Source organism: Cyprinodon tularosa, unplaced genomic scaffold, assembly GCF_016077235.1.
Source record: "Cyprinodon tularosa strain WSP-4 unplaced genomic scaffold, ASM1607723v1 ctg79, whole genome shotgun sequence".
Classification (NCBI taxonomy): Eukaryota; Metazoa; Chordata; class Actinopteri; order Cyprinodontiformes; family Cyprinodontidae; genus Cyprinodon; species Cyprinodon tularosa.
The window spans coordinates 1,731,974-1,753,490 of NW_024039551.1; the positions used below are offsets into that span (position 1 = coordinate 1,731,974).

The following is a 21,517-nucleotide window of genomic DNA, read 5'->3' on the forward strand; positions in this document are numbered from 1 at the left end:
TGACGTTACTGCCTTTTGAAAACAGCCTTTGCTCACCTGCGGCGCTGGCTGGCTCGCTCTGCCGTACTTTTTTTTCTTCCCCTGTTTCAGTCAAGTGGCAGCGATGACGACAACGGTGGATGACGCATTAATCGCGCGACACAACTAATCGATGATGAAATTCGTTGCCAACGCTTTTAAAAGTCGATTTTTATCGATTTTATCGATTCGTTGTTGCAGCCCTAGTTTTACATTCCACTCCCAGTGTTTTCAGTGGCTTCCTCCAGGTATTTGTAAAGAATTGAAGACTTCCATCAATGTAATGTCCAAGTCTAAACACAGTCATAACATCAGATATTAGTGATTTCCATAAAGAAATGGAGGGGGGTTCCTTGCTCACCCATTTCACCATAATGGCCTTCCTTGCTAACATTTAAAGTGACTGTATCACATGCTCATGTTTTAGTAGTCAATGGAAGAAGTGTTTTTTTTTAATTCTCAAGAGATTTTACTTCTCAGGTTCAAATAGAAAAAGATAGAAATTGAACTTTATAGAACTCGCAATGAAGAAATTAACTCTGCATTTAACCCATCCCCTTGGTTAGCAGTGGGCTGCCATTGAGCGGTGCTCAGCGAGCAGTGTGAGGTTAAGGGTCTTGCTAAGGGACACCCAGAGTGCTGCCTGTGGGGGATCGATACAGGTACTCGCAACCTTCTTAGAGCACAAGTGCACTGCTCTAACCACTAGGCCAACACTCCCCACATAAGTGGAACAGGAGCGTTTTTTCATTTTATTTAAATTTAATTGGCAACAAAAAAAACCATTACAACCCTTTTTATCCTCAGACTGCAACAGGTGCCCTACATCAATATTTATGCACATTAACCCCAAATTTTCATTACAGTGGTCCATATGTGGTGGATTTGGCTTCATCCCGTTCACCGTAATCATCTTCCAGGCTGACATTAGGAGCACAGATCCCTCAGGAATGCCGTCTTATTGGGCACATTTTTATTCAATTAGTTTGTACTTGCCTTCCAGAAATGCAGAGAAAAGCCAAATTTAGGAATATCCAGTGTTCCCTACGTCCCTATTATTAGCATTAGCATTAAAGCGCCTCAAGAAAGCAGTAAAATGCTTTAGAGACTTTCAATTCATATATTTTGAATTTTGCTGCTTCTCTTAACATTTTCTAATAGCATACTTCAAAATATTTATTAAAAACATTGATTAGACCTTGGCTAATGTTTGTGGAACTAAAACGAGAATCAGATGTGGAATATTTTAGACAGCTGCCGCTGCCGAGCAGATTGTTGGAAACTGAACAAAGATGGAAGCACTTTAATCCTACTTTGTTCCAACTGATAAAATATTTGGCCTTAGCTGTGCTGCCTGCACCCAGGTTGGCGTGTCCCCTGGTTCTAATGGAGAACCGCACGTATAGGACTGAACCAAGCTGACCTGTACCAGCCGGAAGTGATTCATCACCATGGAAAAGGTGAAGGGTCTTAGATGTGGAGAGATGGATCATTTTTGAAGATCTGATTGATTTTTATGACCTATTTGTAAAAAAAGCTTTAAAGAGATGGGAGAAAGAGCTATGGGACCAGAGCAGAATGGTAATAGAATGGTAAAGGATTTGGCTGATTGAGCCAGATAGAATTGCTCCATTCCTCTGAACCCTACTGAGCTCCGTGGTTCAGCCCCCGCAGAGGAATGACCCTCACCAGGATTCCTCTGTCCTCAGGAGCTCATAGAAAGCCCAGCAAACTGGGGATTCTGGTACCAGCTCCTCATTCTATAGCAGGGGGGTCAAACTGGTTCCAGAAAGGGCTGTGTGGTTGCAGGTTTTCTTTCTAACCAAGCAATAGCACACCAGACTGCATTCATATCATCAAGTCATCATGTTCAGATTGGACTCACTTGATGAGATGACTGGAGTCTGGTGTGCTATTGCTTGGTTGGAAAGAAAACCTGCAGCCACACGGCCCTTTCTGGAACCAGTTGGACACCCCTGCTCTATAGGTTCAGACCCAGGTTTTGATTAGAGGTGTGGGGAAAACATTGTTCTGGCCATATATCGTGATTTTCGGCTGCCCGACATAATATTGACCTTTCATTTCCTGATATTTATTTTTAAAAACAAAAACTTTTTATCTGAAACAATAGGGAAAAGTGGGCTACCTCTGCACCGCAACTCTGGCAGATAGAGCCGTGGATCCATTTTGCTGTGCGGCGCGGCGCCATGTCTTTGAGGCAGTCACAGGGGAAGACATAGACTGACTCAATCCCCAAACAACATGGATACCGAAATAACTACATGATCAATACATTCTGATGAACATTTACAGCACTTTCTTTTTTTTTTTTTATCTATATGCTTGATTTAATAGCTGGGAAAAATAATACAATATATTGTAGTATTACAACGTCATGATTAGGGCTGCAACTAACGATTATTTTTGCAAATTGATTAATCTGTCAAATATTTTCTCAAATTATCAATTAATAACCAGATGGCCAAAGGTTTTCTTAAAGGTTTTTTACATAATAAAACCAGTTGAAACTAAAACTTATCCACTGGAGTTCTGGATTGATCATATTGACAGACAAAAATTTTTATTTTTTATCTTAATTGCAAAATGTTTTTATATTTTCTTTTACAATTTCGGTTTAATTGCTGCCCTAAATAGGTTCCTTTGTCATTCTATGCTCCACTTATCTGGAACAAACTTCCAGAAAACTGTAAAAGTGCGGAAAGCCTGAGTTCCTTTAAATCAAGACTAAAAACACATTTGTTTAGGATTGCCTTCGACTGTTCTGGTTAAACAGTTCAACTAAAACATATTTCTTTAGTCCAACTGTTTTTAATATTCTTTTTTGTTTCTGCATTTTTTTATGTTATTTCATTTATTTTTTCCTACTTGCTTTGATTCTGTTTTATCTTCCTGTATTTTAATCATGTAAAGCACTTTGCATTGTCTTTGTACTGAATGTGCTATACAAATAAATTTGCCTTGCCTTGCCTTTAAAGACATGTTTTACACTCACTATACTCCGGTAAATGATTAATTCATTACTAAATTAGTTGGCGAATATTTCAATAATCGATTAATCACGATTAATCCAATTAATTGTTTCAGCCCTTATCGTGATAATTGTATTGTGACCCAAGTATAGTGACTCGTATCGTCCGTGCCAATACTAGCCGTGTAAATCGTAATCATGGAGTTTCGATTCAGTATCAATTTCCTGACCCAACGATTCGATTATTTTCGATACTCAAGAATACATCATCTTCATTTTACTTCGCCATGTCTGTCTTGCCTACTGTTTACATGAGTGTGTGTGTGCAAGCGGAAAGAGGGTAGTGGCTAAAGGAAGCGAGGTAGGAGGGCAAAATAGGTTTGGCGCCACCGCAACACGGGAGTCAGAATTACGTCCAGGAAAAAATGGATAAAAATAGACCCGAGGGAAAAAAAAAAACACAAAAAAACATGAATCAATACTGCGTACATGTCGATTGATCGTCGGCTGTTGGATCGACTCATCGACACAAAACGATTATTATTTACACCCCTAACCCACACTCACCTCTACTTTTGATGTTTGCTCTGAGAAGCAGATAAACAAGCAACGTTCGGACCCTCAGAATGTTGACATTTAGCATTAGATGAATGCATATGGATTATCTGCCTGAAAGGAAAAGAGGGGTTAGAGATCCAATAATATGTCCCATGCAGGTCCAGCACAGCTGCAGATGTTTCATATTAAGGAGCAATACAGCAGCTTGGAATGGCAGAAAGAAATGCTAATGAGATGCTAACTTTATTCTCTACTAGATTTTAAAAATGTATTTGACTCCCGTCGCTTCCAGTCGTTAATTCACAGGTCCTATCGGCTCCATGACAACGTAGGCTCTCTTTGAGGTGAAAAGGTCAAAGTTCAAGGGTTGCTTCACATGTAATAAAAATGCATGAGCATCATAAGAAAGTACAATATGAACAACAGAAATGACCTCAAACGACTGGATTTATCCAAGACGCTGGTTTCTGACAGGGAGACTGTATTCACCCTCATCTGTATATCTAAACAAATTTTCCATCAGCTGTTGCTCTAGAACATCATTATTTCTTTCAGTCAGAAGAAACAGGATGGGACATTCAAAAATGATCATTTAGGGTAAACTTTATATTTTTTATTATGTTTCTATTTCATCTATCTCTTGAATTAAAAACATGCTTTGTTTTGAAACAAGTGAAATAAGCTGAGTTCAGAGCGGCCCGGTTTTGGACGTATCGAGATATTTTTGGCTCTTCCCACCCATCTCACACCGGCCTCTAAAGGTGTTCGCTATTGCAGAGGCCGTGTGCTTCGGGGGGCTGTGGTGGGCATTTGTTGCCAGGGGAGGTGATGTGTTATTTTCAGTCCATTGTGTCTACTTCCTGTGGGTCATGGGTTATTGGAGCTGGGTGTTGCAGACTTCGGAGAGTGAGAGGAGGGGAGGGAAGTGAGTGGAGTAGGCAGGAAAGCGGTCAGAGCAACTGGACAACAGTGACTGGTCAGTGACTGGATTCCTTTGCTTGTTTTTCTGCTCCGTTTTCAGCCGAGCTGAGCTTGGACTCTTCAGAACCAGGTAAAAGGATCTGATTATTGGTTTGTTTATTTGTGGAGATTGTTACCGATCCATCGAGTCCCGTCAGTCTCTCAGTTGCAGCTCTTGTGTGAGAGGAACATTAAGATATTGCATTTGAAGCAGGAGTTGTAAGGTTTGTTTGGATGCCTGCACAAATGTGGAAATCTTGCACTTTATTTATCTCTGCAAGCTAAAGAAGTATTTATGCTCTGTGAGACTCCTTGGCTACTGTAGTTTACTTATCAGAACACTGGAAAATGACAGCTGCAATGGACCTAACTCGACTACTTTGGACCTTTTCTGTCTAAGGAGGGCAAACAAACAGCTGAGGGTTTTTGACCTCATAGAAAACCAGATTTAATTGAAGTTATTTATATTCCTGCTGAATTCCCTTATTTTTTTCCTGCACAGTACCAAGCAGGCAGCCAGGATCAGCTAATGTTAGCAGATCCTAGCAGAGGTCCTAAAGTTAGACCCTGACAATCCCCCAACACGACGATTGTGACAGAAGGAGGCAAAACAGGAAGCCTTTTAGCTCTGAATGTGTGTCGGGAACAGAGGACCAGGAAGATAAAAAGCGCTAACAAAGTGGAAACTTCCACTGTGGGATGTTATTTTGCTCGGTGTGTGTTTTTCTCTGAGCTCTGATTGAGCAGCAGGTCAGCCGAAACCTGTGGTGAGGGGTTTTTGGTTTGGTTAGGGTTTAGAAAGCAGAGGGGCGAGGTGAACCAGTTAACAGGTGAGCCGCAGTGCTCCTGTGCTCCTTCACTGGTGTTAATGTTTAAACCTGCTCCATCGGGTTAATGCTTCACTCATGGTGAATGCTTCAAGGCGGTGCACTGAGTGCTACTGATTGGTTTGTCTCTTCCTTCCCCACATACTTCCGCCTAATATCCATCTGTGCATCAGACTAGCTGTCTGATGCCTGTCTGAGATAAGGAACGATGGTATGTCTGACGGTTTCTGTCTGACGGCTAGAAGGAAGGAAGACCTGGAGCCTCGTTTATGTGTTCAGCTCTGACACAACAGCATTGCCTGGACGTTTAATGACTGAAGACGCAGGACTCACCGGGAAATATCTAAGTCTTCTGGCGCTGTCTGCGGGATCTGCTGGTAAACAGGTTGTTTTTCTATCCTTTGGTTTCGTTTTTTTCTGGGAACAACTTTTTTAGTAGAAGATTTAATTGAAAAATGCTTCATTCATCCCAAAGGGGAAAGATATGCATTTCCGGACTGTAATGTCAAATACTCTGAGTAATCTAATAATAGGTTACCTGTGAAGGCCCAGAGATTATCACCTGTCAGCCCTTCAGATAACCAGTAGTAGAAAGATGGCAGAACGACTGATGGATGTTGTATTTTTGGAGGACTGAGGTCAGAGTAAACTTTGCCTGCTGGGAATTTTACAGCTGCACATGAAAGCGCACACACACGACTATGAGCTGGTTTGGGTTGGTTCTGTGTAAAAAGAAAAATCACCAAGGACTAAGAAGAACAGAACCATCCTGTCGACATGAAGTAGGCTGAACGTTCTCCAAATGCAGACGAGGAGTTACTAAAACTGTCTTGCAGACTTTGAGTTGCCAGCAAACCAGTTAGAGCTTTTATACGCTGATGCAGGGAAGCGTGATGAGGCTTCCCAGTAGAGATGCGTCGATCAAAACCGATACGATACCTGGACTGAGCGGACAGGCTGATACCGATCCGATACTTCTGATGAATGAATAAACTGTTTACCTCACGGTGGGAAGGAAGGAATCAGCTTAAACAAACCTTGTTTGAAAAAGGTAACAAATGAACACTGATATACATGCTCTTTATATTATTAATGAAAGAATAAAATGTACATAAAAAAAGAAAAAAAGAAAGTATTCCATGTAAAGACGGCTGCAAAACGATGTTTTAAAAGATTGCATGAATTTAGCAGCTGCCTTAAACAGGCTGTACCCATAGAGCTGTGTCTGGTATTAATAAACAAGAAATAACTGGATCAGCGTCATTCATCTGATGTCAAATCCAGCTAATGAGTTAATGACAGCGTTGATATCTGATCAGTGCATCTCTACTAAGATGAGCTTATTCAGTTTTCATCCAGAGCCCAGGAGCCTAGAAAGAACCCAGAACAATCTCTAAAACCCTGCAAGTTTCCATTTCTTTACTCTGGGTCGGCACTAGGGTTGCAACTAACGGTTATTTTGCTCATCGATTTTTAATGAGTTGATTTTTTATTTTTTTTTGATTAATTTATTAATAATCAGATAGCCAGAATTCACTTAAAGGAATAGTACACCCAAAACATGATTAGCCTTCATTTTCTACTCACCCCCATGCTGAACAACACTCTGGAGTACTTTTTTGATATCTCAAATGCATCTGGAGATCTGGGAGGCTTCTTGCTGTCTGCTGACATTCAAATAATGGAGGTCTATGGCGCCTGAGGCAGAAAGGTCCATAAAAGTCCACAAAAAACGTGTCAATATCCCTCCATACTGGTCGTCCAATGTATTCCAAGTGTCCTGAGTGGGTAGCATCCAGAATTTACTCGAAACGAAGTCATTTAAAAATGTTTTTAGAGCATAAACAGTAGTGTATAGGATTTCCTGAAAGCGCGCACATGCGCGTTCACGACGCTACGGAAGCCGGCAGACCAAACCAGCGCATTCAGCTCGGCAAAGAACTCGTGCTCTTCCTCAACACTGAAGTCCTCAGACATTTTTCTTTCGTTGTTTCTTTCTTTGCACAGGTAAACAGCACATTTCTTCTTCTACGCTTGCATTATCGGCAGAGCAGACGCTGAATGCGCACTTTCATCTGGTTTGGTCTGCCGCGGTTTCCGTAGACTCGTGAACTCGGAGGTGCGCGCTTTCAGGAAATCCTATACACTACTGTTTATGCTCTAAAAACATTCTAAATGACTTCTTTTCGAGTAAATTCTGGATGCTACCCACTCAGGACACTTGGAATACATTGGACGAGCAGTATGGAGGAATATTGAAACGTTTTTTTGTGGACTTTTATGGACCTTTCTGCCTCGGGCACCATAGACCTCCATTATTTGAATGTCAGCAGACAGCAAGAAGCCTCCCAGATCTCCAGATGCATTTGAGATATCAAAAAAGTACTCCAGAGTGTTGTTCAGCATGGGGGTGAGTAGAAAATGAAGGCTAATCATGTTTTGGGTGTACTATTCCTTTAAAGAAGAGTTTTTGCTAAATTAAACCAGGTGAAACTAAAACTTTTCCACTTGAGGAGTTCTGGATAGAGGATATAGACAGATTCAATATTCTTTCATTTTAGATACATTTTTACATATTTTTACAGTCTTGGGATAATTACTGCTCTGTCAGCTAAAGACATATTTTAGAGTCTCTACGCTCCAGTTCACGATTAATCGATAACTAAATTAATTGATGATTGTTTCAATAATCAATTAATACGATGTTGTGAGTACTGCATCGTTAAGCGTTCTCTCCTGATGCTTGCTAGCAGTCAGTCCATGTATTTGATGCATCCTCCTCTTCCTGTAGCAGATTAATCAGTCTTTCACTGTCTTCAATTCAATTTTCAATTTATCTTTATTGTCATTGTCACAAGAACAACGAAATTTTAAAAAAGTGCCATCAATCAGTGCATATGCTTAAAAAAACAAAAACAAAAATCACTGTCACCACCATTTACACATAATGTAAGAAATAAAGAACAATAACTGATACAAAGCAACTAATAAGAGTAGTACATTCTCACACACATCATCCATGATGATTAATGGTTATTTTTGGTTGCATTTAGTTTTGTTATTGCTGTCGGGTAAAAACCTTCTCTAAGGCGGTTGGTTCTTGGTTTGATTGCTCTGTATCGTCTGCCTGAAGGCAACAGTGTAAACAGAGAATGTAAACAGATTGCATTCTTGCCCAAGTAGCAGGTCAGGATAATCTGATGATCCCACGTGTTTCTGTTCTTTGCCACAATAAGAACACTTCAACACAAAGTCCACAAAGTTATTTGATGATAAAAACTGTGGCGGCACCATTAACAGGCAGAAGCTGTTTGAAACGGAACCAGGTGTTTTCTGTTTGGGTTCTTTTCCTTTAATAAGCTCTGCCTACAGCAGCGGGCTCACGCAGCCATGTTTGTTACAACAGATGTTGGTGAAGCCATTTATTTCTGTCCACAGAGGAATGAACAAATGTTACCTTCATGCCCCAGCTGCACCAAACAACTGCCCTGCTCGGCCCCTCAGCCTCACTTTCTGCACACAGCATATTCTGTTTGTCCTGTTCACTCCTATGCAACCGCACCGGTTCTGTCAGCTACATCTGTTCGGGGAAACCAAAATCTGCTGGTTTAAGGCCCCTTTAAAGGCGCTGTTATCAATGCATCACCTGTCAGGAATCGCTCCTATGCTAGTGGTAATTCAGGACCACAGGTTCTGTAGAGGAAACCTCCCTTCTGTGGTCTGTGTTAGTGGTTGGCCGTCCCACTTAAACTGGGAACTCAGTGGCACAGACGAGCTTATCAGCCTTTCGCTGGTTTTTCTTTGAGGTTCTGCAGCTTTTAGCCTTTTTCTCCATTATTCAAACATTCATTGAAGAAACACTGCTTAACCTTCAAGCAGAATTTGCTGAAGCAGAGAAAATTGGGTGCTTCTAGTTTTGTTGCAGTTATTAAACAGATGAAAGGGAGTTTTTCCTCTCCACTGTCGCTACAAGCATGCTTAGTGTGAGGGATTGCATTCGAGTCAATGAGTCGATGCAATCAACTGGGTTTCCTTAGATAGAAAACTTTGAATCAATTTGACTGGATGATCTGGTTGAACTATAAAGTGCCTTGAGATGATATGTGTTGTGAATTGGCGCTATATAATTAAACTGAATTGAATTAAATTGAATGAGACGCAGGATTTCAGTAATGACCCTGTGAATTGGTTTAAGGAGCGAAGACTTTCATCTCTACTGGCCAGTTTAGCATCAGCAAACATTTAACTTAGTGGTTCTGAAGGAAGCTTCCAGATCCAGAACCTCGTTGCTGATAGCTGACCGACAGTTTCCCTCATTTAGAGCCTTTTTGTTGTTTTTATATCTTGAATCTTGATTCGGGGGGATTAAAGGGGGAGTGGTGACCTAGTGGTTAACTCCCCCGGTGCCCCACGATGGCAGCCCACTGCTCCCCAGGGGGATGGGTTAAATGCAAAGGTGAATTTCTCCAATGTGAGATCAATAAACACTGGAAACAAAACGATCTAGATAAGTCATTGTTTCATTAAATAAGCACATTTGTTCTTGGATTGAGGAGGTAAAGGAGACAAGTTTGTATCCACATTGTTCATGCCTGAGGCTTCAAGTCTTATTTCTTATTTATTAAAGCTTCAGATCTCATTTTTCAGACCTGAAGCTTTCTGGACCAAACAGCAGTTTTATTTTTGCAGCCTATTAAATGTTGGTTCCTGTTTTAGGTGAAATCTTTGGTTTCCCTGAGAGGATGGGAGGTTTGAGCTCCTCTACAGTTGTGCTTCTGACCTGTGTGGGAGACGGAACCACGTGACGTTCCTGTTCAACAAAGATTTGCTCTTGTTTTCTCCCAGAAAGGGAAGAAATGAAGCTGATTTGGAAACACAGACACATTGTGGCTGTGATGAGTTTGGACCCAGTTGGGAGTCAGAGGTTCTGATGCGAGTGCTCAGGGTAACGCTTGACTCGGACACAGAGGCAGTGTTAGTTTTCCTGGGTGGTCCTGTTTTTAGCTCATTCTCTTTTTTTTTTTATTAATTCAGGTCATATTTTCTTGTGTTCTCATTCGTTGCTCATCCCTTCCTTTCTAGTTGGATTTTTCCCTCTTGTCTCATTGATTTTGGTTCTGATCCCACCATGACTGCACTGAGTGTGATCTCCCACAATTTGGAAAATACAGGCAGGGATGTGGAAAATAAAAATCAAGTAAAAGCTCACAATCTGCTCCTATCAGCCAGAAGGAAAACTGGTTCATTGTTTCATGCGGCATCATGGCGGCCGTAGAGCCTGCACCTGTCGCTACCTGGCTGTCTGGGTTGGCACGGCTTTTCCCTCCACACAGCCAAGGCAAGATGCTCCGATGCGAACATCAGGGCCGATATTTGCTGTTAACCTGGCTGTTATGGTAGATAATGTCGTTTGCTGTGAACCTTTTGTTAAAAACATCACAGCTACAGGGTTTGCAGTATTTCAGGCACATAATGACCGCTGTTCTAGATGAAATTAGAAACAATTTTATGAGTCCATAGCTGTTGCTGCTAACCCCCATCATGTTTTAATATAAGTTAGACGACAATAGATGTGGAAGCCTTTGTCATTTTTCTTTTCAATCTTTGCAACATTAACAGCATTTTGGATTAAAAGTAACTAGCAAAATGTATAAAGTAAGAGAGAATTCATCCTTTTTCAATCATTTTCATATGGCCATCTGAGTTACTGCCGGTTTCTAGTTATTAATATTGAATCGCACTGAACAGTGGGCTATGAGCTCAGTGTAGGAATGGGCGGGGTCAGCGCTGTATGAAAACATGGCTCCTTTTGGAATCTGACAGAAGCTCACAGGAGGCCAATTATGATCAAAGTCTGTTCTTGGGGGGGCGAAGTGGCTCTGATGTTTAAGGTTGGATCTGGATTGTTGTTTGCTCTGGCAGAACCTGTTCTACCATCATGATTTCCATTCCTCAGGTCCTGATCACATCTAGGAATCAGTCCTCTATCATCTAGAAAACAAATGTCTGATTCAATCAGTCTGTATCTAAAGTCTCTAATGTTAACACGGTAGTAGCACTTAGGGTCTGATGACGTCAGTTCGCTTTCACTTTTCTATCCATCTCCCTCACAGAGTCCACTTGATAAATAGAGCTGCACACATTTGATTTGAAAAAAATAATATGAAAATGGCTTGATCTATTCAGTCTATTTCTTCAATAGAGTTTGTTTTGTTAAGTATCTCTTAAACAGCAGAAGGTTTCCCTTTATGGGGAAACTGTCTCTGATTTAATTGATCGAGTCGACAGCAGAATGATTTTTATCATCTTATTAAAGCTTGACAATAATGCAATATCAACATGCATTGAAATATGATTTTATTCCAGGTTCAAGGATTGTTTATTGTCAGGGCAGTTTGTTTTACAGCTGATAGTAGAATAAAAACACTCATCGAAGATAGAAGAGGTAGAAGCAGAATTCACCAGAGCTGGCCTGGCTGAGAGTCCTGAGCTGCTGAAGGCTGATAATGATGACATGAGTATACATTTGGCCTAATTTATTAGCTTTTATCTTATTCACTGTAGAATATTCTGCTTCTTTTAGCTTATTGTTTCTTTAACCATTAGGTTACAGGAACCGATCAGTTGTTTTTATCCCTGTTGTTCTTGTTGACATTTGCTTTCTAAGTAAAATCAATTCCTCAAGCCTTTTCTAACTTTCCTTCCCAATGAATTAAAAATAAAAGTATGTATGGTTTGTGCTGCTATCAAATTTGGTACAGATGAACACAGGAACAGACCACATGAAGCTACTATGACGAGAAAAAGCATGGAAAAATAGATATGAGATGGAGAATGAAGCAGAAAAGGGAGGTAAGGGGGTCCCTATGTCCTCCAGCAGTCTAAGCCTATAGCAGCATAACTATAGAGATAGTTAAGGATAACCTGAGCCACTTTAACTATAAGTTTTATAAAAAATGAAAGTTTTAAGCCTTGCCTTAAAGGTAGGCAGGGTGTCTGCCTCATGGTAGTTGGTTCAATGGGAGAGGAGAATAATGCTCAAAAGATCTGGCCCCCATTCTACTTTTAGAACCACTAGTAAACTTGCAGATTGAGAGCAAAGTGCAATCATATCTTTGATGTAAGATGGAGCTTGGCCGTTATGTTATTCCATTCTGGATTTAACAGGAAGCCAATGAAGAGAAGCCAGGATAGGAGAGATATGATCTCTCTTTTTCATTTTCATTAGAACTCTGGCTGCAGCATTTTGGATCAGCTGAAGGTTTTTAACTACAGTTTGTGGACTTCCTGATAGTAAAGAATTACAATAGTACAGCCTAGGGTTGTCAAAAGTATCGAAACTCAAAAAAGTATCGATACTGAAATGTTGTATCCGGATACAATACTCGTTTTTAAAAGTATCGATACAGTGCCGTCACCAGTGGCACCTAAGCAGTCATTCATCTAAAGTGCAGAATAGAGGACAATGCACTTTCAGAACACTGTGATTGAATAATTTTGTGCACTTTTCAGTTTCAGACTTTTTTTTTGTAACAGGTGCAGCTGCTGAGAATTATTTTTGTTTCTTAACTGGTTTGGCTAGTGTCACTGTTATGTGTGCAAAGCATAGCCAAGGAAGGAACACTTAATTTGAATTTTATAAGTTTTTTATCAAGCTTGCTTAATATTATGCACAGCATACAACCTTTATTGTGTTTATTTATTATATTTCATTTATTAATGAAAATATTTCTGTACACTTTTGGAGTCTTTGTTTTTATCCTTGTGGTATCGAAAATGGTATCGAGTATCGAATATTTTCCTTAGTATCGGTATCGAGTTGAAAAGTTTAGTATCGTGACAACCCTAGTACAGCCTTGAAGTATTGCACTAGTTTCCCATTATTAGCCCTAGATATGATATTTCAGTTTTTTTGCAATATTCCTGAAATGAAAGAAGGAAATTCTAGAAGCCTCTTTGATAGAATTAAAAATGAATGTTCATAATCCACACCCGCTATAGAAGGATTACATAGAAAAAGGTTTTCATTGAAAGCTCTCAGCTGTTATCTCTCTGACCAACAAGTGCTGTTCTCCGGCGGGTAAACTGCCGCCTTCTAAGGCTCGCCCCGATGATTTAGCTCTAAGCGGGTCTGGGCCCAGCCTGATTACGTTCAACAGGAAGTCAGAGGTGGGAGAGGTCACGAGCTGCAGACGCCACAACACGCTGCAGCGTTTGATAAAGCCAGAAGGAGCAAACAACATCAACAACGGGCCAGACGCTGCTGCTCACTGTCAGTCAGCGAAGCAGGTGGAGCAGACGGAGGGTTCTGGGACAGGGAAGCCTTCAGGGTGAGCTCACCGGCTTTTAGTCATTCTGTGAACGTTGTTCCATCAGCGATCTTCCAGCAGAGCCTTTTGACTCGTCAGTTGAGGTTTTATAGTGAATTCTGAGTTATGAAGATTCTTCATCTATTGGTCGCTCTGGGTTTCTGGAGGCTGCTGGTCTTTCTGGGTCTCATCTTCTTGATGTTTTTTTGTTTTGGGTTTTTGTTTCAGAGTCAGAATTTGTCAGATTCCAGAACGAATTCTGACCTTGAACTGGATCAGAACCACAGTCCAAAAAAAAAGTTAGACATGATGCAATTGATAGATTTAAAACACATTCAGACTTTTTATGAATTTAACTTTTCCTTTTTAGAAGGAGAGGTGCATTGAAATAATTTTCATATTTTTTATTGATTATTCTGATGATCAATCAAGTTGTTGGAAAGTAAATGAGCTCGTTCTGCAGAGATTTAATTTTACTACCTTATTTTATGTGCAATAAAAATTCAAAAGAAGAAAATATTAGTCAGCAAATGATTAGATTATAAAAACAAAGGAAATCTAAACATTTCGAAGCAGGAGTTTGGATTCACTTTAAATTCAGTAGCATCTGCAGCTGAAAAAGAGAAGTTTTAACATCAGCATGTTGTTCAGGACGGTTCTGGTCTCTGATTGGGTCTGTCAGCCCTGTGGGGCGCTCACAGGTTTGGTTTTTGGACTGTAATCTGAACTCAGTCTCCGAGCATGGTTATGGATATTTATGTCCATCATTAAAACTTTAAAACCATCAGATCAAACCAACTGGATGCAGTTTTGAGTCTATTTGGGAATCTTCTTCTCTTCTTGACTGCGTGTGAAAATGGTTTCACTAAAACACTTAGTTCTGGACTTGGCCTTCACTGGTAAAAATTTAAATCTAGATAAATCATTTTTCGTAAAATTAAGTGTATTTGTTCTTTCATTAAGGAGGTAAGTGAGATACTTTGCCAATGGAACAAGATAATTTACATTTAGAATAAGAAAAAAACGATTGCATTGTCGTTTTTTAAGCGTATATTATCTAATTATATTATTTTAAGAGTAAAAATGCTCATTTCATTGGAAGATCATCTTATTTACCTGCACATATTAAGGGTAAATGCACTTAATTTAAGACATTTTTACTGATTTCTACATTGTTTTTGCAGTGTTGAAGCTGAAGGTTGCTGGTAGCTTAGCTTTCTCTGAACCACTGCTGCCTAAAGCTAAATCGTCCCGCCATCTTCCAGCAGGTGGCGTTCAGATACACGTTGCCTGCTGGCAGACCACGCCCACTTTGTACGCTAACCACCCTCTTTATCGCTCATGGGTGTAAAAATAGCATCTCGGCAGGAATCCCAGTCCTGCGCTGCTAACAAAGCCTAATTGATCCAAGTTGTGGCTCCAACCATAGAGGAGCTTTTGTCCTTCCTCCTCGCTCTTTGCTGCAGACCTCGCCACATTGGTGACGCTCTCCATGGCCGTCTGCAAACAGCCCGTCTTTAGTTCTGTCTGAGGAACCAAACTTTGAGCAGAAGTGAACAAAAATAACCTCCAAAAAATTCTTTCTTTTTGAGCAGCGTTGTGTTGAAGCCTTTCTCTGTTTGGCCTTCAGCGTCAGCACATGGAGTTATGTGAAGCTCTGGTATTTACCCCAATATCAGAGAATGTCAAACTGATGCTGAAGCTGTTTTCCTTTTCCATCGGCTCAAAGGGAAAAGGTTTGCTGTTTTACTGCTCTGCTGCTGATTGACGCTGACCGATTTTCTTATTTTATTTTTTATTCACGCATCCGTTCTGGAAAAAAAACAACTCTACTGTTTGGATGGGTTTGATTTTGTGAATCAGATTCCAGCACTGTTAATTACTTAATGACCGTCCTCATTGTCGCTGAATGTTAAGGCGGGATCATTTATTTATATATTTTCATATTTCTTAGCTTTTTCATAGATTATTACCATCCTGCAAAAGTCTTTTTACTCATTGCATTTTAATGTTTCAGATTGTGAAATTATTAATATCATCAAAGATTGTCTGTAATTTCATTTAATAAAACTAAGGAAGGAATGTAACAATAGGATTGTTTCCTTTCTCATTCAGTTGTGGTTCCTCAGATGTTTTTGTCAGTTTTTGCAGAGTCAGACCTGGATAATCGGGAAACTCTCAAACATAAGTAGACCAGGCAAAATGAACGAGAAACAAAGTGAACCCTGTAGAATAGGGATGTCTGTGCTAGAGAGCCACTATCCTGCAGGGTTTAAGTTACCCTAATTAGCTGATCAACAGGCTTTTGCTGAAAAGTAATCATCAGAATCAGATGTGTTGAAGCAGAGAAACCTCTAAACCCTGCAGGACAGCGGTCCTCTAGGACCGACTCTGGGCAGACCTGCTGTGGGACATTTAGGAAGGACTCTGAGGCTGAACATCCTGGTGTTTTCATTTCCCTCATCCACTGCTCTGCTTCATGAACTGACATCCAAATAGAATTGAAGGAGTAACTGGTGTCTGTCACTTTCTTTCCTTTTTTTTGGCTTGTTTTTTTTTTTTTTGACAGGCTGATAGGAAAGGGGTTATGAGAGAGGGGGGATAGACATGCAGGGAATGATCACAGGCCGGATTCGAACCTGGGTCGCCGCGTCAAGGACTAAACCCTCCATACATGGGTCATGCGAGCAAACCACTGCGCCACCTGCACGCCCGTCTATCGTTTTAATTCAATGATCAGTCCATCATCTCTGTCCAAATCTTCACCTTCTCTGCATTAACCTCGCATGGAGCACCCGCCCCCATTGTTCCCAGTGAGGAACAAGCAGAGAAGCTGTCTGATTCCAAGTTGGGTTGGTGCAGCCAAGATGTTGAACTTGGGCCAATGCATCTTAAACCTAAGATCTTTGACTTTCTACATAAAAGAAGAACCAGTTAATTAAAATCCTCTGAAAAGATGAAAAATGAAACTAAACTTTCAACCTGGTTTAATCGGTGTATTTGGCATTCATTTGAGAAGGAAACGTATGTTCTGCTCTCAAAAAATAAGATATTATACTCTTCATGGGGGCTTTTTAAAGTGTATAATATGTTGGGTAGGAGGATGAGGAAAGTCTGGAAGCCTCTGCTGAGAATGTTGCCCTTCCGATCCGGTCCTGGATAAAGCGGAAGATGACAACTGTGAGAAATTATATTCTTGAAATAAGCTATTGAGTGTTTTTTTTTTTTTTTTGTATCACTTAAGAATAAACAATATTACTCCATTGGATAATTATCTGACTTACCTGCTCAAAACAAGGGAAATTACATTTGATTCAAGAAAAGTTATAGTTGCTTGATAATGTGTTTGATCATGAAATCGTTGAGCAGAAACAGAACTTTGGTCCCAAACCTGTTCCAAGTTCTAAAAGCATCAACCTAACCATGAACATGATCTGAATCTGTGCTGCCATCAGTACCAGCACATTTCCAACCTATCAGAATCATTTCTATAGTGTTAATGCTTACTTCCACTATTGGGAAATACACACATCTGTAAATATTGTTCATCATTGGCCCAGATTTTTCTATCTTTTTATTTTTTTTCTGTAATAGCAGCAGCATGAAGGTTAGCAGGAAGCTTTGATGCAGTGATGGGATGTCCTGGTTTGTGTCAGGTAGAGGCTGTGGTTCTGAGTTTATTTCCAGTAAAATCCTGATGGGTTCTCCTCTAACCAGATGTTTTTTATTCATGTCTGAGATTTTTTTATTTTTTTTTTAAAGAATCCACATTTTTTCATATTTACAAACACTTGTTAGAATCAAGCTGAACATCCAGCCATTTTTCTCACACAGCTTTTTGTTTTCTTCATGCTTTTTAAATGCTTTCAGTAGATTGGAAACGTGAACGCCAGTAAATCAGCGGATGGATGAGTGGTTGAAAAAAAAATTGACACTGGGAAACAAAAGTGACTGAAGTTGAGTTTTATTTGGTGATATGGAGCCAACAAACCTTCCTGTTTCAGTCACATCCAACCTCTTCACTGCTTCTGGCATATTCAGTCGTCCTGAAGCCAATAAAGATGAAGCTGAGCAGGATAACAGCCAGTGATGGTGCACTTAGAGAGCTTTTATGCTGCATTAAGCCGTCCAACCCGTGAATTACCGCTGGGCTTTGAAGAGCTGTAAAACCAGAGATGGAGAAGCCTGATTGGTGCAGAGTGGTTAATTAGCTGCTTGTTTTAATTTCCCCTTTATTGTCCATCCTTGTCGTGGTTGACTGATCAGACTGATTTTTGATATTTTAAGCAGTTGGGTATTGACAGAATAATGGAAGTTTGAACTTTTTCCCGTCTCAGTTTCTGCTTTTCTTTCCGCTCGATGTGGGAACGGATTTTATGCTCTATAATTGGAAGAGATCTCTGCTGCTCTGATTGAACCAGTAAGGATCCAGTAGACGTACTGGTGGATACATTGTCCCCTTTTACCCGTCGGTCTGTGAAGGTGAAGTCTAACTGGGGGATTCCTGCCTTTCCTCTCGGCCTCTGCAGACCAAAGCTGCTGAGTTTTCTGATGGTGAAGACTGCTTTGGTTCCTGTTCAGTTTGTGGATCGTTGGATCTCATTAATGCTCTGACCTCTAATGGCTTCCAGCTAGTCTTTATGAGCTCATCCTTTATGAGCTCCCTAATGGTTCTTTATCCTAAAGCCTAATTGATGCTTCATTACAATGAAGACGATGGCGGGGTGCTAACCACAAAAGTCTCCGCTCTGTTTGGTTGCTGCTGACAAAGCCAACATCTTTCCTTCATGTCTGAACAGCCGAAGCTCAGATTTGATCCAAATGGTTGTCCCTGTGTGTGTTTTGCACTCTTTACTAGCTAAGTTTTGCAGAACTGAAGCTTTGCAGATGAAGCAGAGAACATCTTTTAATGAATTATTTATTGTTTTTACCAAATCCCTTCTGAAAGTGACGGAAATGTTCCTCCCTTTCATGCATGGTGGATTTTCCCCCCAAACACTAGAGTTAAACTTTGCAGACTTATCTTCTCCCAAAAAGCTAGTTTGTCATCTTATCACCTTTATTAATCCTTTATCATACCGTTATATCAATGCATCCCAACAACATTATTGTTAATTACTTCCTTCACTGTTAATACCATGAAAGCATGGATGGATGTTAACCTCTTACACCCTAAGGGGGTATAAATAAATTTCTGCCTGACAAAAAGTAAATCACTTATAGCCTCACAGCTATTAGATTTAAGAAGAAACTTTTGGTACGTCTGTAAAGGTAAGATGTCATAGAATGGTTTTCTGGTGTCAGCACCATTGTAGCTTTGACCCTGCCTGAAATATTAGGGACAAAATACTAAATATTTTGCTTTTTTTGAACCTCGCCAAACTTTTCTTTGAAATAAACATTGCAAAACACTACTAAAATATTATTTATAGCACAAAAAAGTAGTACAGACTTTTAAATCTAAATGTTGTGTAAAAATATACCAAATTTGGACTCAATCAGATGAATCATATTTATTTTAGAATGGTATTAGTGAGAAATTTCTTAGGCGGAGGGGCCATTTTGGCACATTTATCCAAAAATGTCACCAAACTGTGCCAAATGTGTTTTTTACATCAATACTGGGGGTTTGTTAAAATTACGAGGTCACGTAGCAGCTGGACCCACCGGTGGGTCTGTAGGGTTCTAAGGGTTAATAATGAAGCAAGCATTAAATCTAGTGGCTGTTCAGCGATAGAAACCAAACTTCTGGGTGTCTAAAGATGAGAGGATAGCAGCAGCAGCATGACCCACTTTCATCAGTATGACTGCATCATGATTGGCTGGCTTGTTTTGGGTTGGTTCTGGGACAGTCAGAGCCGGTGTTCTGTCAGACCAGCTTACCTATAGTCAATACGAATGAGTAAGACGTCAGATTTGCGTTTATCGCTGTAGTTTTGTACGAAAAATAGACTTTAAACTACCTCGACGGGCATGATTCCCTTTATTCATGTACAAAAAAAAAGGAACAATTTAGGGTCAGATTGTCATATTCTTTAAAAAGCACCAAAAAGTAAATAATTAAATAGTTATTTTTTACATGACTAAAGGGATTCATGCCCGTTGAGGTAGTTTAAAGTGTATATTTCGTACAAAACTAAAGGGATGAATGGGGATAAACTAAAGGGATAAACTGTTATTGACTATGGATATGCTGGTCTGACCGGGTATGCTCATCAGCCATCAGTAGATCTGATCTGGCTAGTTTGTTCTCAAGTTGGATGATTTTCTTTTATATAGGTCCAAACATTAAATCAGGTTCTAATGAGCAGCAGGAAGGATTCATCCTTAGTTTGATCAGTTTATATTTATGTGAATCTTAAGAAAAGCTTGACTTCTATTCAGTTTCATAAACTATTGTTTGAATTAAACTGGTTTGCTTCAAATTGATCGAAACATAAACGTCCACATTTTAAGAGACGTCCCCCCCCCCATCTGGAGCTCTGTAAGACCATCCTGCTGCTCCACTGATCCCGGGTCAGAACCCCTCTGACGGCAGCATGACTCCACTCAGATGGCATCTCTGACCCCCCCCCTCTCTCAATGCTCCCTCTGTCTGTCCCCGTTTGGATGAGGGACATGGGTGGGACTGAGAAGGACACCGTCCTAGGTTTGGTCCTATCAGATGGGCTCAGTGGTTCTGAACTGACCCAGTTCGGTACTGTCCCATTGCGAGACTTGGAGCCATGAACGCTGGATTCATCTTTTGGATGTGGAGGTTCTGACCTCGGCGGTCGCTCTTACTCAGGCTGGACAGGATGTGGGTTCGTCCTGCAGGCTTTCGTTCTGCTTTCTGACTCCCGAGGTTCTGGACTGGTTACAATGGAGCGAGCGGGCCTGGGTGAGCAGTGACTGGAGGTATTGGTTCAAAACAGAACCAAAACATGTTCCTCAGCTTGTTGTAAACCTGGATCTCAGTTCCAGCCTCTTTGGTTAAATCCTGTCTACCTGGAATAAGGAAACCATCTGGAGAAAAGTTGGATTTTATTTCTGTTCCAGAGAAACCTGAGATTATGCTGGATTACACAGCCCTGGATGAGACCTGCTGTTTACCAACATGGAGTAGAACTGCCTGAACTTTCTGGTATTGGGGCTTAAACTGCAAAGGAATCTGCAGAACCTGCTGCAGCCTGCTTTCATTTGAAAAGAAAACACATTTTTCTCCTGAGAGGTTATAAAAAAGATACTTGCAGGTATTGTTTACAACATTCCCTAATTATTTTGATTTTTGTGCGATAGCAGCTCCCAGTTTTTTTTTAACCTTTTTTGCACTTCTGGTCTTTAGGAATCCAAATATCTGACAAATCTGACAAAAACAAATCAGATTTAAATGAGCCACTCTGTTCATTCAGGTGGAATTCCAGACCTTTATACTTACTGACAAAAGTAACAGAGAGCAGATCTCCTTTAGTTTATTAACCAGCAGCCAAGTTTGGATGCCCTTAGAGCAGATGATCAGTTCTTTAATCTGCTGACCAGCAGTGTGCAGCTAACTTGTACAGTAGGAGCTGTTAACCTTGCTACAGCTGAGTAGGACTTCACTAACAGGACTTTAAAGGTTTCTGTTTTGCCCTTTTCTCCTCTTGAACCCAGCACAGAGGATGCTCACATCAGCACGGAGAGTCCATGGATCATTTTCAGGATGTCATTGTTGTTTTTAGGCTGCAGAAACCCAGATCTCACTTTCTCTATGCAGAGACTCTGAGGTGATATTCTCCTGCAGGGCAGATCTAAATCAGAGCGCATCTGGTCAGACTGAATCAGATTTCTGGTTGTGTTGGATGCTAATGTGCTGGGATGCTACATGGTTGATGCAG

At 40.5% G+C, this 21,517-nt stretch overlaps 1 protein-coding gene across 10 annotated transcripts in view; it reads left to right on the forward strand.

Annotated features, from left to right (window-relative positions):
• Positions 1 to 21,517, forward strand: part of gab1 (GRB2-associated binding protein 1) — a 75,917-nt gene that overhangs the window by 22,829 nt on the left and 31,571 nt on the right. The window contains exon 1 of one of the 10 annotated variants that reach the window (XM_038271124.1): positions 4,468 to 4,616. The exons of the other annotated variants lie outside the window; for them this stretch is intronic. The gene's annotated coding sequence lies outside the window, so the exon portion shown is untranslated. Of the gene's footprint in view, positions 1 to 4,467; positions 4,617 to 21,517 lie in introns of those variants that run through there. 10 annotated transcript variants of the gene reach the window in all.